Source organism: Peromyscus californicus, unplaced genomic scaffold (assembly GCF_007827085.1).
Source record: "Peromyscus californicus insignis strain IS unplaced genomic scaffold, ASM782708v3 Scaffold_5__1_contigs__length_169319896, whole genome shotgun sequence".
Classification (NCBI taxonomy): domain Eukaryota; kingdom Metazoa; phylum Chordata; class Mammalia; order Rodentia; family Cricetidae; genus Peromyscus; species Peromyscus californicus.
The window spans coordinates 21,538,940-21,551,371 of record NW_026294573.1 but is presented as its reverse complement, the minus strand read 5'-3'; the positions used below and the strand labels follow the sequence as shown (position 1 = coordinate 21,551,371).

At 56.8% G+C, this 12,432-nt stretch overlaps 1 protein-coding gene across 1 annotated transcript in view; it reads left to right on the top strand.

Moving 5' to 3' along the window:
• The first annotated feature begins 1,937 nt into the window (after window positions 1–1,937).
• The window catches only part of Ahdc1 (AT-hook DNA binding motif containing 1), a 66,590-nt gene continuing 56,095 nt past the window's right edge, over window positions 1,938–12,432 (top strand). Inside the window, 2 exon segments of the mRNA XM_052718776.1 lie at window positions 1,938–2,298; window positions 2,535–2,629. The gene's annotated coding sequence lies outside the window, so the exon portion shown is untranslated.

Sequence of the window (12,432 nt, the reverse complement as noted above, 5' to 3'; positions counted from 1 at the left end):
TAGTACTCCACCCCATCCTCTCCCTAAATTTAAGTCAAACAGTAAGGGTCTTCACATCCTGTAGTAGAGCCTCAGGGTGGTAAGGGTGTGTGAGGAATTAAAGATTGGGGGACCTGGGCTTCTCTCACTCTCTTCAGTGTTAAAGTCTACACTGTGCGGTGGGGGGTGGTGAGGAGGGGCAGCTATGACAAGACACCAAAAATGTCATCTCTTTGTGATAACCTCAGGGTTGGAATTTGGAACTACAAAAGGGCCTCTAAAGTAACTATCGCTTTTATTGATAGCTGACCTTATCATAATCAATTCCCAGGGTTACTTTGTCTGTAAGAGAAGCTCCCCCTAGATAGAGGTCTCCCCAGTGGGTCACATGATGCCACATCAGTGGGTATACTTTTTAGAACCGTTCACTTGTTTTCTGGGAAAATTCCAATTCTTCTATAGGAGGGCTTGTGGGGAGTGGGGGTACCGGACGATGGTGAGAATGTGCTGTGGTTAGCATGTTGTCACCATCTATTTTCCATACATGTTGACTAGCTATGACCCTGAAAAACTGAAGACGACATGAGAAACAGGAGGACCAAGCGTAAGGACATTGCCAGTTCAGAAGCTTTGGGCATGGGACAAGATGGACGAAGCCAGCAGACACTGGGCAGAGGAATGTCAGCCACAGCCGTGAAGTTGGGATCAGCTCAGGACCAGTCAGCAGACATGTAGCGAAGCAGTGATCATGCGTTATTCATCTGCTTCTCCTGCAAACCTCAACAAACGCTTGAAGTGCCAAGTACACAGACACACGGAAAGGTCAGCCAGGAAGAGGGATATGGGGAATCGCCACTCTCTGTCACTGCCCAAGGGTTAAGTATGTGAGCTTTGGACTTAGCCAGACCCTGGAACAACCACTTTCTAATGGGGACACCTGGGCTTCAGAACTCCTGTATCTGTAATTGAAATAAGGACTTCTAGGGTTGTTGCGAGGCTCAAGGGCTCCGTAGTGCCCGGGTGCTCGGTTAAATGGCAGCCGCGGCAATTCTCCTTTTAGGGCTGTCCAGCCACCTCCCTGGAGTAACAAAGCCTTCCTCAGCGGCGCACATTCCCATCTGTGGGGTAGACAAGGCAGGGGGCCCTGAGCCAGGGGCTGGAGAACAGATGTGACCTGAAGAGGAGGTAGGTGAAAGTGCTGAACCCAACCCCCACGCCGCAGCAGGAGCTGGAGAACTGTTGAATTCGGCTTACAAACAATTGTTCAAATTCGGGAGGAGGCATGGTATCTCTGAGTTGTCCAGGATTTTTGTGCCCTCGTCGCCCTTGGACGACAACAAAAAGTAGGCACTGGAGGAATTAAATCCAGGGCTGAGTTTGAGGGGAAGGGCCACTAAGTGCGGAGGAGGCTTTGGCGTTTCCAGAGCGGCTTTCTCGCCAGAAGCCTCTTCTGATAGGCAAAACGTCCCCAAATTGAGAGTGTCAGTTTTTTCTTCTCTCCACGGCCCCTCTCAACGTGTTTGGGACACCCCAGAAAGTCGCAGCCCTCTTGGCTCATCCTCTGATGCCCTATTCCACTCATTCCATTCTCAGACCCCGCCCCTGCGCTACCACCCGCAACCTCGGCGCAGCCAGAGCCCGGGGTAGGGGCCTCGGAACGCTGGGAATGTTCCTAACCCTTGAAGAGGATCAACAGTCCTAGATAAACCGAGACTCATCCCGGCCAGGGAGACTCAGGCACAGGGTCCGCTTCGGGCCGCGCCGTCGGAGCAGCGGGAGCGGCCCCGCCCGCCCAGCGCGCGGAGCGGCCGAGCGGGGACTACAAGTCCCGGCGTGCCCTGCGCGCGCTCCCCCCTGGGGTTCCGGATGGTGAGCAGCGAAGGTAAGGCGAGCTCGCAGAGGCAGCGGCGGCGGCGGTGGAGACGGAGAGAGGCAGGCAGGCAGGCAGGGCGAGGGCGAGAGACGGAGGGAGGGAGCGAGCGAGGCAGACCAGACAGACAGACAGGCGGGCGGGCGGGCAGAGCGAGCCACCCGCCAGGCTGCGCTCAGCCCGGCTCGCAGCGGAGAGAGCAGAAGGCAGGAGGAGGGAGGGGAGGAGGGAGGAGGGAGGGAGAGAGGGAATCCAGCTACCACCACCCAAAGCCAGCGTCTGCTTTCTGTCCTCATTTCCTTTTCCCACCCAGCTCGGAGAGCAGAGAAAGGCAGAGAGAGCGAGAAATAGAGACAGGCAGACAAACAGACAGACAGACAGACAGAGCGGGAGGGAGGAGGGCGGCGGAGGAGGAGCAGGAGGACTACGCGGGGCGCCTTCCCTCCCAGGTTTGCAATTGGGGGGGTTGGGGGCGGGGGTGTCCAGGGCTGTGAGAGTGTGTGCGCGGCTGGGGGAGCGAGTGGGGCGCAGATAGAGAAGGAGTGATCGTGGGGGGGGGGGCGCCGCGGGAGCGGGGGGCCGTGTCCAGCAGAGTTAGCGGCGGAGAATGTGAGCCGAGGCGCGAGCCATGCTGTCAGCGACGGCAGGCGGCTCAGGGCTCCTCTACGACTCCTCTTCCCAGCAGCCAGGCGTCCGCGTCGCTGCCGCTGGCGGAAGATAGACGCCCCCCGAAACCCCTCGCCTGGCTCGGACCCACGGAGCCGGCAGCCCAGCACTCCGGTAAGTAGCGCCTCCTGCCCAGCTCTAGACGCCGCTGGGGACCGGCCGGCCAGGCTCTTTTGTGCAGCGCACTGAGGGGGGGCCCAGCGCCCCCAGTCCGGTCCGCCGGACCCCGTGGCTGCGGTGCCCGCGGTGCGATCGGTCTTTGTTTCCACCGGGGCCCGCGGCTCGGCTGGGCTCGGCTCGAAGCCTGGCAGGCAGCGCCGGGAAGGGGGAGGGGGAGGTGGACGGGGAGGGGGGGCGGGGAGGGGGGGTTCTCGGGTTTCCTGGCCGCCCCGCGGCTCCCCCGGCTCGGGGGCGAGGTGCGCGCCCAGCGCTGCCGCGCACCCCCTCCTCCTTCCCCCTCCCTCCGCCTTTGGATTTAAAACTGCAATTTGCTCTCCAGCTTGCTGAGAATGTGGGGGGGTGGGATGTAGGGGGACCGTGGGAGCGGAGAACAAGGCTGGATTTTAGGATAGGCGCTGGGAAACGGGGAGACTGCGGAGGGAGGAGCCCCTCCCCTCCAGCCCCCAAATCCCAAGGTTCTGCTGGCGCTCAGGGAGTTGAGGGGCGGGGACCTAATGACCCGGAGGGGGTGTGGGGCGGAGGAGGGATTTGGGGGCGGCCTGGCCAGAGGGGTTGGGCCGCGTGCCCGGTTACCTGGCGAACAAAGTCGGCTCACTTTTGCATAAATAAATAAATAATCGCCTATCAATACGTTTCCTCTAGGGCTCTGATTGAATCGGCCCCTCTTCCCCAGGGGGTGGGGTGCTGAGTGACAGCTGTCAGCCCCCTAGGTCGGGAGCTGGGGTGAGCTGCTGAATCTCCGCTTTCTGGCTGAGGGCGCCTTTCCCGGCTGGGTCTGGGTCCCCGGGCAGAGCCAGAGGGGCAGGGGGCTGGCTCTGAGACTAGGAAATAACCTTGTTTCCTGTTCTACAGGAAAAGGGACAGCTACCCAGAGTTTGGGGGCTGGGGATGAGGACTGATGGGAGCTGGGGGGAGGGTTCCCCAGCAGCCTGACCCCCCAGCCTCCTGCCAGGCAAAGGGGCCAGCTGAGGGAGGAAGGATGTGGGCCTTGCTGGCCGGAGGCGGGAGCTGGGGCTGTCCCTGAGGCGGGCAGCGGGCACAGATCGCACAGAGCAGGAGGAGGGAGAGAAGCGGGGGCGGGAATTCTCTACCGCAGACCCTAGGGGCCAGGGCCAGATGTGGAGGGGTGGGGAGTCTCCCCTCCCTCCCAGCTTGGGGGCCCTGGGGCTGGGCTGGGAGGGGCTGAGCCTGGTGCCCTCGGTTCTGCACCAGTGCCTGACTGGCAGGGCCAGCTGAATTTGGGCCCAGGCGTCACCCTGGGAGGCAGGGTTGGGCTGCACCAGCCTGGTCCCTGAGCACAAGGAGGGACCCTTGGGGGGCCTGTGCCTGTCTGGCTGGGCAGGCGTTTCCCGCTGGACCAGTTGGTGTCAGGCGGGACTTGGCCCCAGCTCCCTGGGCTGAGCTCAGGGTGTGAGGACAAGCTTTGCCTCCGGGTCAGGGTGGCCACATTCTGTCCGCTCTTGCTGTTGCCGCTGGCAGGGAAGGGGCATGAGCCCAGGCCTGGGCAGAGTCCTGCCAGGAGCATTTGGGGTGTTTCTATTGTTGACTTGTTCTGTTCAGTGTGGCCCGGTGTGTATGGCTGTGTGAGCCAGGGCTGTAAGTGAAAGATTACCAGCCTGTCCGCCTCCCCCTCCCTGCACAGGAGGAGCAGGCAGGCTCGGTTGTGGTGGTCAGCTGTGGAGGGACCCTTGAGGTAGCACATGCATGCCACTTGTTATCCCCTTCCTTTGAGCAGATGTCTATTTATTTTTATAGTAATGGAAAATCAAACTGGATAGTAAGTTGAATTCATTTCCCCGTGTCAATAGTTGGAGTAACCCCCAGAGACTGATGAACTTCTGGCCCCAGAGCTCCCACCCTTCAGAGGTGGCAGTGACTAGTGAAGGTTTGAGCTTTGGGAGTCCATGGGCATCAACCCAAACCAATGACTCATCTCCCACTTGGTCTGGCATTGGAGCAGGTGCCCAGGTAGGGCAGACATTGCCCCCTCCCCAGGCATCCCCAGGGTACAGTCTGACCATTCAGTCACCTCCCTGGCCAGGGCCTAAGTTGTGCCTAAACCCTCAGGGACATTCCCCTGGTGGGCTTTTTTCTCTGCCTGGGCTCTAGACCCACGTGCTGATATTTATTTTCTGTACTAAAATCCATTTTTAATGCCGTTACTTTTGAAATAATATAGAGAGAAACAAATGTGATGTGTTTAAGTTGCCCTCTGTGAGTTTTTAATGTGATCTATGGCTGAGGTAGTGATGGAAAGAGCTGTTGGGCTTGGAGAAATCTGTAGTCAGAGAGAAGGAGGGTTTGCTGTTTACTATGGTTTTGGGCTGGGGGGTCTGGAACAAGGTTGTGGGTCAGGGAACCCTGACACCCCCAGGTAATGTGGGTGAACAGTTTAGTTTCTCAGTTTTAGTGTGCGAGACTTCCAGGATTATATTATATGTTCCCCAGCCCAACTGATGGGGCCTTTGGTGATGGGGTGGGGTGGGGGGCAACCCCCCCCCCTGCCACCATGTGCTTAGATATTGGCAGGAAGATGTCTCTTTCTTGCTGAGTTAAATAGAGGTATATAGTAGGGGGGTTAGATTTGGATTCAGAAAGATGTTAAGGGGTGGGGGTTCCACCTGATTGTGACTTTGGGGCAGACTGTTCCTGGCAGAAGATAGTTGGGGTGGGTGCACCAGTAGAGGCCCAGAGGAATGTCAGCTTGAAGCATGCCTCTGTTCCCCGTTGGACAGGGCTTTCCTTCTAGCAAACCTTGATTTGGGTTATTTCCCCTCCTTGTCCTGCTCCACCCCCAGGTCTACTTGTGTGCCTGTGCTTAAGTGCAAGTGTGTGTGTGTGTGTGTGTGTGTGTGTGTGTGTGTGTGTGTGTGTGAGCTTGAACAAGCTCCATATTTTCTGCCAGACTCCCAAGACCAGGGGGTGCCATGCCTGTGTACCAGATGCCCTGGCCCTTCTGCTCTGGCTGGGTGAGGTCAAGCAGATGCACTATTATGGGATGAAGCCAAGCTCTGTCTCTGGTGGCTGGGATCTCTTGGGACACAGAGAAGGGGCAAAGCCTAGGTGTGGTGGAGCTGGGGACGGCTAGTTGAAGCAAGGGTAATATTGTTGCTAATGCCAGCAGATGGGCCCCCCCAGGGAGAGAGAGTGGGGTGGGGGAGGAGACCTAGACAGCCACATGCTGCTGAAGAGAGGGAGATAGAGGCCATAGCCTTTGAGGAGAGTGAGAGAGAAAACAGGCAAGGAATGCCAGGATCTCAGGGCTCAGTGGTGAGCTCCAGGAACCTCAGAGGGCCTAGGCACATCCCACTGCCTGTATGTAGCCAGACTCAAGGAGCCACTGAGGGCTTAGCTGCCATGACTGAGTGCTGGGACTGTTTTTTGGCGGAAAGATAAGCGCAAATGTCTCCGGGAAGTGGGGAGGACAGGTGGGAAAAAAGTGGGAAGAATCCCACAGGATGAGGGAGAGAGGGGGATTCCAGGGGTCTTGCCTAATGCTTCCAGCCAGAGCAGCTTTTCCTCTCTGTCCTTCTCAGGTGTCTGGGAACCAAGCTAAGTTCTTGGGATGTGTGGGCGGGGCCTGGGCTCGGCAGAACACTCCACAGGTTGGCAAGTACCCTGTGCTAGGAGACACCCATGTTATAAAAGTGGGAGACCTAAGGTGTCTGTCTCACGCGTCGGGATCTCTTCCCTTCCCACTTGATGACAGAAGGAATCCAATCTTGAGAGGGGAGCCACTTGCTCAGGGTCACAGATACTGTGGCAACCCAGGGTCTTGTCGCTGTAGCTGGAGAACTGGATCAGCTGCAGGGGGCCTCCTCGGCACAGAGGGGGGCTGGAGCCTGGGGAGAAGAGCGAGCAGGCACCCTTGTGGCCAGAGCCCCCTCAGGGGAGGGGGAGGCACTTCTGCCAGGAGGGAGGGAGGGAGGGGAAACAGTGAGTCAGGCTTCCAAGAGCCGAGGATGTGAGAGCCAGAGCTTGGAGGGAGAGGGCGGGAGGGCTGCTCTGGAGGGGGAGAGGGAGAGAGCCCAGCCAGGGGCAGGAGAGCTGTGGAGGGAGGCAGCCAGCCCCTGGCCCCAGCCCAGTGGCACTGCGGGGTGCAGCCAATATGGGCTTTGCCTGAGGTGGGTCAGGAAGGAGCCATAGTGTGACCCTTCTGCATCTCGTCTCCTGATCAGCCTCGTTGCTGATCTGACCCCAGGGTCTCCGGAGGGTGATCGTGTCTTCCCCTCCCCTTCCTCTTGCACCCCATTTTCACTGTCAAGTGTGGGACTTGAACTCTGAGCTATGGGAGAGGGAGTGGAAGAATGTGGGGGTGTGGTCTTAAGATGATGGCTGGGTGCTGGGGCACTGTTGGAGCCTGCTGGGAATGCAAGGTAGGCGGCAGGTCTCTGGGTGTGTGCCACTGCAGTGGGGCCTAAGTGAGCGGGCAGTGGCACTAAGACACTGTGTATGCATGTGGATATGGTGGGTAGCCTCTGGTTTGGCAGTGGTGAGTGGCGGATAAGTTGCTTTGTGCCTCTCAAGATGACCAGTGCCTAGACTGGACTAGGGTCCACATATGGCCCAAACTGTCCTCTGCTTGTTTCTGGGGAGATACTGGTGTGATTTCCCCCCACCCCATGTCCCTTTGGGTAGACAGGAGGTAGAAATGGCTCCATGGAGCTGACAGGAACTGCCAGTATAACCCCTAGTGCCTGGAGTTGGGAGGGGTCCCCAGAGACTGCCTGGAAAGGAGGAGGGAAAGAGCCCCTCCTGCCCAGCTGACAGGAAGCCCTGGCTCCCAGCCCCTCCTTCCCTCAAGGCCTAGCCTTTCCCTCTCCCAGGATCCCTGTGTCTCTCTCATTGGCTAGGATACAAGGAAGGTGGGCACTGAGGAGCCCTCGCCTACAAGGCCTGACTTTGGGGAGAATTGTGACTTGAGGGTAAAGTGAGACCCCTGCTAAGCCATGTAGGAACTCAGCTGCGGATACAACCCTGCTTTCACTCTGGTTTCTGCTCTGGGGTCCTTGGCCTGGGAGCCTAGGGAGGGGCTGCCTCTGCAGCTGGCTGGCCTCAACACCCAGGGCATCCCAGATGGTACTGAAGGCAGAAGCTGCAGGTCTCGACCCCCTCCCCTCCTGAGCCAGGAGAGGCCTTTGCTGACCTAGAGGAGCTTGAGAGAGCGAGTGGGTACGCTTCGAAGGACTAGCACAGACAGATGGATGGTAGAACAGATGGACAGAGACACCCACGCACAGACAGACCGAGACGGACAGATGGACTGGGACAAGGAGAGACGGACAGACAGAGGTGCTGGCAGAGAGAAGAGTCAGAAACATGGAAAGGCTGAGGAGAGGCAGAGATAGAGTAAGCGAAGAGAAAGATGGGGAGCGCTGAGAAAGAGGAAGAGATAAAGAAAGGGGAAACCCGGGTGGAGGGGGAAGAGAGAGGAGAGGAGAGAGAGACACTGAGAGACTGACTGACTGACTGACTGACTGAGGCTACAAACCACAAACAGGAATTTGATGAGAATCTGGAAGGTGTTTTCTGCCTCGTCCCTCCCCAAACCCCCGGCCAGCCAGCCAAGTCTCCATTCCTTCCTCCCCCGGCTCGGTTTCCAGCTGCTAAAAGAGGTCAGGGAGAGAGAGGGAGAGAGCAAAGCCTTGCAGAGCTCCTTCTTCTCTGCTCTTCTGTTGGAAGGGGGATTGCCGAGAGGGCTCTCCTGCCCCCTACTCCAGCATGGAAATGTGTGACTTTCTTGGCTCTCAAGAAAGGTCCCTTCGCTTCCCACTTGCTGGAGGATGTCTCCTCTGTGTAAATGTGCCCCTGGACTCCCACCTGTACATACACATTTTATGACTTGGTGCCTCGTCTTTACACTCTGTTTCTTACCATGTAACAGATAACATGCCTGTGCCTCCTTAGCTATCCAGGTGGTGACACACAGGCCTATTGTGAGGTCTCGGAAGTGTCACAAACTCAAACTCTGACACATTCAGTGAGAGTCATACCTGAGCAGAGAGGGCCTCCACTCGGACCCAGCTGGTAGAGGATCTACTCAGTGGGTAGAAGCTCTCCAAGGAAGGCAAGGCAATAGCCCGGACACAAAGGTGCTGTGGAGGATTGGATAGTAGGAAAAAGGTACCTGAGAATTGATAAGGGCGCGTGTGTATATAAACATGAACACGCGTGAGTCTATCGTGGAGTATGTGAGAAAGACTGAGCACTTGTGAGATGGGGTATGTGTGTGTATGTGTGTGTGTGAGAGAGAGACACAGAGATCGAGATAACCGCTTGGCAGGTATCAATGTGGATGCATGTGTATGAGATAAGGGTGTCTAAAGAGGGCTGGGGCTGTAGCTCAGTGATCGAGCATTTTCCATATATACACAAGACCCTCAGGTTCAATCTCTAGTATTACCAGAAGAAGAAAAAAAAGAAAGAAACCTTGACTTTAGGTTGCCTTGACAAGATGGTGTGTAGCTACACTGGGTTTCACAGAGCTGAGTAACTACATGCAGTGTGCCTGTGTGTACAAGTTCAGGGGCCTGAGATTGAGCCACGTGTATAAGGGTGCAGTGGTGCACATTGTACGTGGAAGTGTGTGGGTGTCTGTCTGAACTTAGGAGGTGTGCTTAGGTACCAGTGCCTGTTGCCCTGGCTTAGATGGGTGGTTTTCAAGACCTTGGTGATGACTGACTAGGGACCATCAGCATAAAAACATGACAAGGGCTACGGGGGGGGGGGGGGTGTTGCAGCTGGGGGCTGACCCACACAGACAGCCCAAGGACAGACATGCCTGCCCTTGTCCTCCTGCTGCTTCTTGCCTGGTGGCCGTGGTTTTCAAAGGAGCCTCCATAAGGACTATTTCTGGGTCGTTCTCCCCATCCCCAGCCAGTGCCTCTTCAAACATAGTGATGCCCTCCAGGCAGTCTTGTGGAAGCTTCTGCTTGGACCATCTGAAGGCAGGTGGGTGGGCTGAGGTTCATTGTTGCCCCCCAGGGACAGAGGAGGGAGCTCTACTCCTGGGGCCCAGGCACAAGGGGAGACAGATGGACCTGCCTGTCTCAACAGTGTGGTCTCAGTACAGGTACCCCACAGCAGAGGGTTTCTAGGGGGGCAGTCCCCAGGTGGGCCTCTGAGCAAAGGCTAGGATTCTGCCTTTCATCTTCCTAGAGGCCTAGTCCCTTCCTCTCGCCATACAGCTCCCCAGCAATTCCTTCCGTGCCTCAGAAATGCACAAATGCCCCACGTATATGCTCACAGCCTCAACGACTCCAAATAACTGATAAACATACCTACAAACACACAGTCCCAACACTTCTACACACAACAACCCAACACCAACACCTCCTTGATATCCAACTGTCTCACAAGCACATAGCCAACACCCCCCCAAATACATACACCACACAGCTACCCGTGTAAGCTGCAACACCTCCCCAAACCCCCGGGAGCCTAGTTATAATCCTGATACCCTCCCACACGTGTGCTTTATAACCCCAGCATCTCTGATAGCAAGGATCCATACTTGCCCTCCCAGGACGTAGTTCTCAGGCCTCTGGCACCTCCCCAGACACAACCTCCCTATACAGTACAGTAGCTCCTACCACACTCTCAGACCCACAACCCCTTCTCTAGTCCCAGCACCTCCATATCCATTCCCAGTTAAGATCACTGTAACCTGTCCAGAAACATCGCTTCATCTTTCCAAACACAGTGCAGTCCCAGCGCTCAACCAAACCCTGATTTTTATGACTCCTAGACACCCCAACACACAGGTTCTACCACATTTTCAAGTACATCAGAGTCTTCTCCAACCCCAACACTTCACCAGATAGACCCAAGACCTGCTTACAGCCCTCATACCTCCCCACATACATAGACTTCACATCCAACATCTCCCCTCACACAAGCATTTACCCCCAGCTAAAGCCTGGCAGCCTGCATCCCCACCTTTTCAAATAAGCCCCCCAAACACACGCACACACACACACACACACACACACACACACACACACGCAGCCAAAGCTCCTCATTTCCACCTTTATCTCAAACTCACAGACAAAGCTTCCTCTAGCATACCTCCAAAGGTCCTCACAGCTTCTAATGCCTTCCCCAGCATGCATGTGCATGCATCCCCACTTCCCAGAGGTTCCCACACTTCCATAGGCAACCCTGCCTGAGCCCAAGCACCTCCTCAGACTCAGCCTAGCTCTGATTCTAGGCTCAACCCTGGAAAGGCACAGGGACACTCCTACACCTTTCTCCAAACACTCAGCTTGTCTATAACATGCACAGCCTTGCCTAGTCACCGCCCTGACCCATTCGCCCCTTTGAGCTCACATGTAGCTTTTCAGCTTCCCCGGCACCCCATGACACCCTGTCACACACCCCACCTCAGCTTCATTTCTTCTGCGGTCCTCACTCCCACCAGCCACACATTCCAGCACACCCTCCCCCACTCAGCTCCTTACCCCCAGACAGCCTCGCCTTATTCACACGCACTGCTCTCTGTCTACTGCCTCCTCCACTTCCCAGAGCCTCCTCTGCTTGGGGAGCCATCTCCACCCCTCACTGCCCCGGGCCTTTCATTCCTGGACAGTGAGGCTGGACATCTGGTTCAAAGCTGCCCCCCAGATCCTGGGCTGTGGACACTCTGGCCTAAGCTTGGGGGGTTGAGCCCCTTTGGGGAATAGGCAGAGCCACTTGGCACCTGGTCACCCTGGACTCTCAGCCAAGAACTCTTTGAGTACCTAGCTTTGCCTGGGCTCTGGCATGCATGTTGCGGGTAGGGGAAGTTACTCCCACATCTCAACCCTGCCAGATTTCCCCCCATACCTGAGAAGGACAGGGCTTTGGGAAAGGGATGGGGAGAGTGCTGCTTGGTGAGCCCCCACAGATCTAGGCTGTGGGGCATGGCCTCCCTGGGAGTCAGTTCCTTTAGTAGATGCCTGATTTTAAACGGAATCTCCACCATCTGTTCCACCCCCTAATTACAGATGCACAGAATCCGCCTCAGAGGGCAGCATGAGGGGAGTGATTTAGAACCCAAGCTGCTTCTGCCTGCTTTAGGGATGGAGAGATGGGGGGGGGGGCTGTTGGGTATTGCAGCCCCCCCCCAACTCACTCTGTCTTGAGGGTCCCTGGTATCTCTTGCTGAGAGAAGGCTCATAGAGGGCTTCCTTGGCCCCCAAGTCCTAAAAGAGGAAGCAGTTATATTGCTGTGGGAGGGGTCCCCAGGACACTGCTTAGCTAAGAAGGTTCTGGCATAGCAAGTCCTAGGTTGCAGGCTACATTAGGCTCTTAAAAAATTCAGAGGATACGTCTCCTGCCTTTGTGCCCTTGGGAGCCACAGACACTAGCTTGACCAAGCTGTCTGTTCACCCCGGGGTGGGTGGGGGGGGTAGCAGGGATTGGGGAGATAGGGGAGTCATAGCTGAGATATGGAGCAGCCAGGTTCTGGCACACCAGACCCAGGCAGGCACTCCAAGTGCTACCAGATGTGTTTGTACATAGTGCCCATTCGCCTTGGTACTGCTGGGTATGCCCGACCCCAGCTGGAATTGTGGTCTGTGGGATTGGGTCAGCAGCACCAAGGGGGAGAGGGTTCTGAGGGATGTGGGACTGAACCCTGAGGATGGGCTCATCTTTATCCTTGGGCACAAGGGACCTGGGGCCCCTGCTGGCTTGGTCGTGGTGCTGGTGGAGGCAGTAACGCAGCAGCAGCAGCAGTAGGTACACTGCGGTAGACT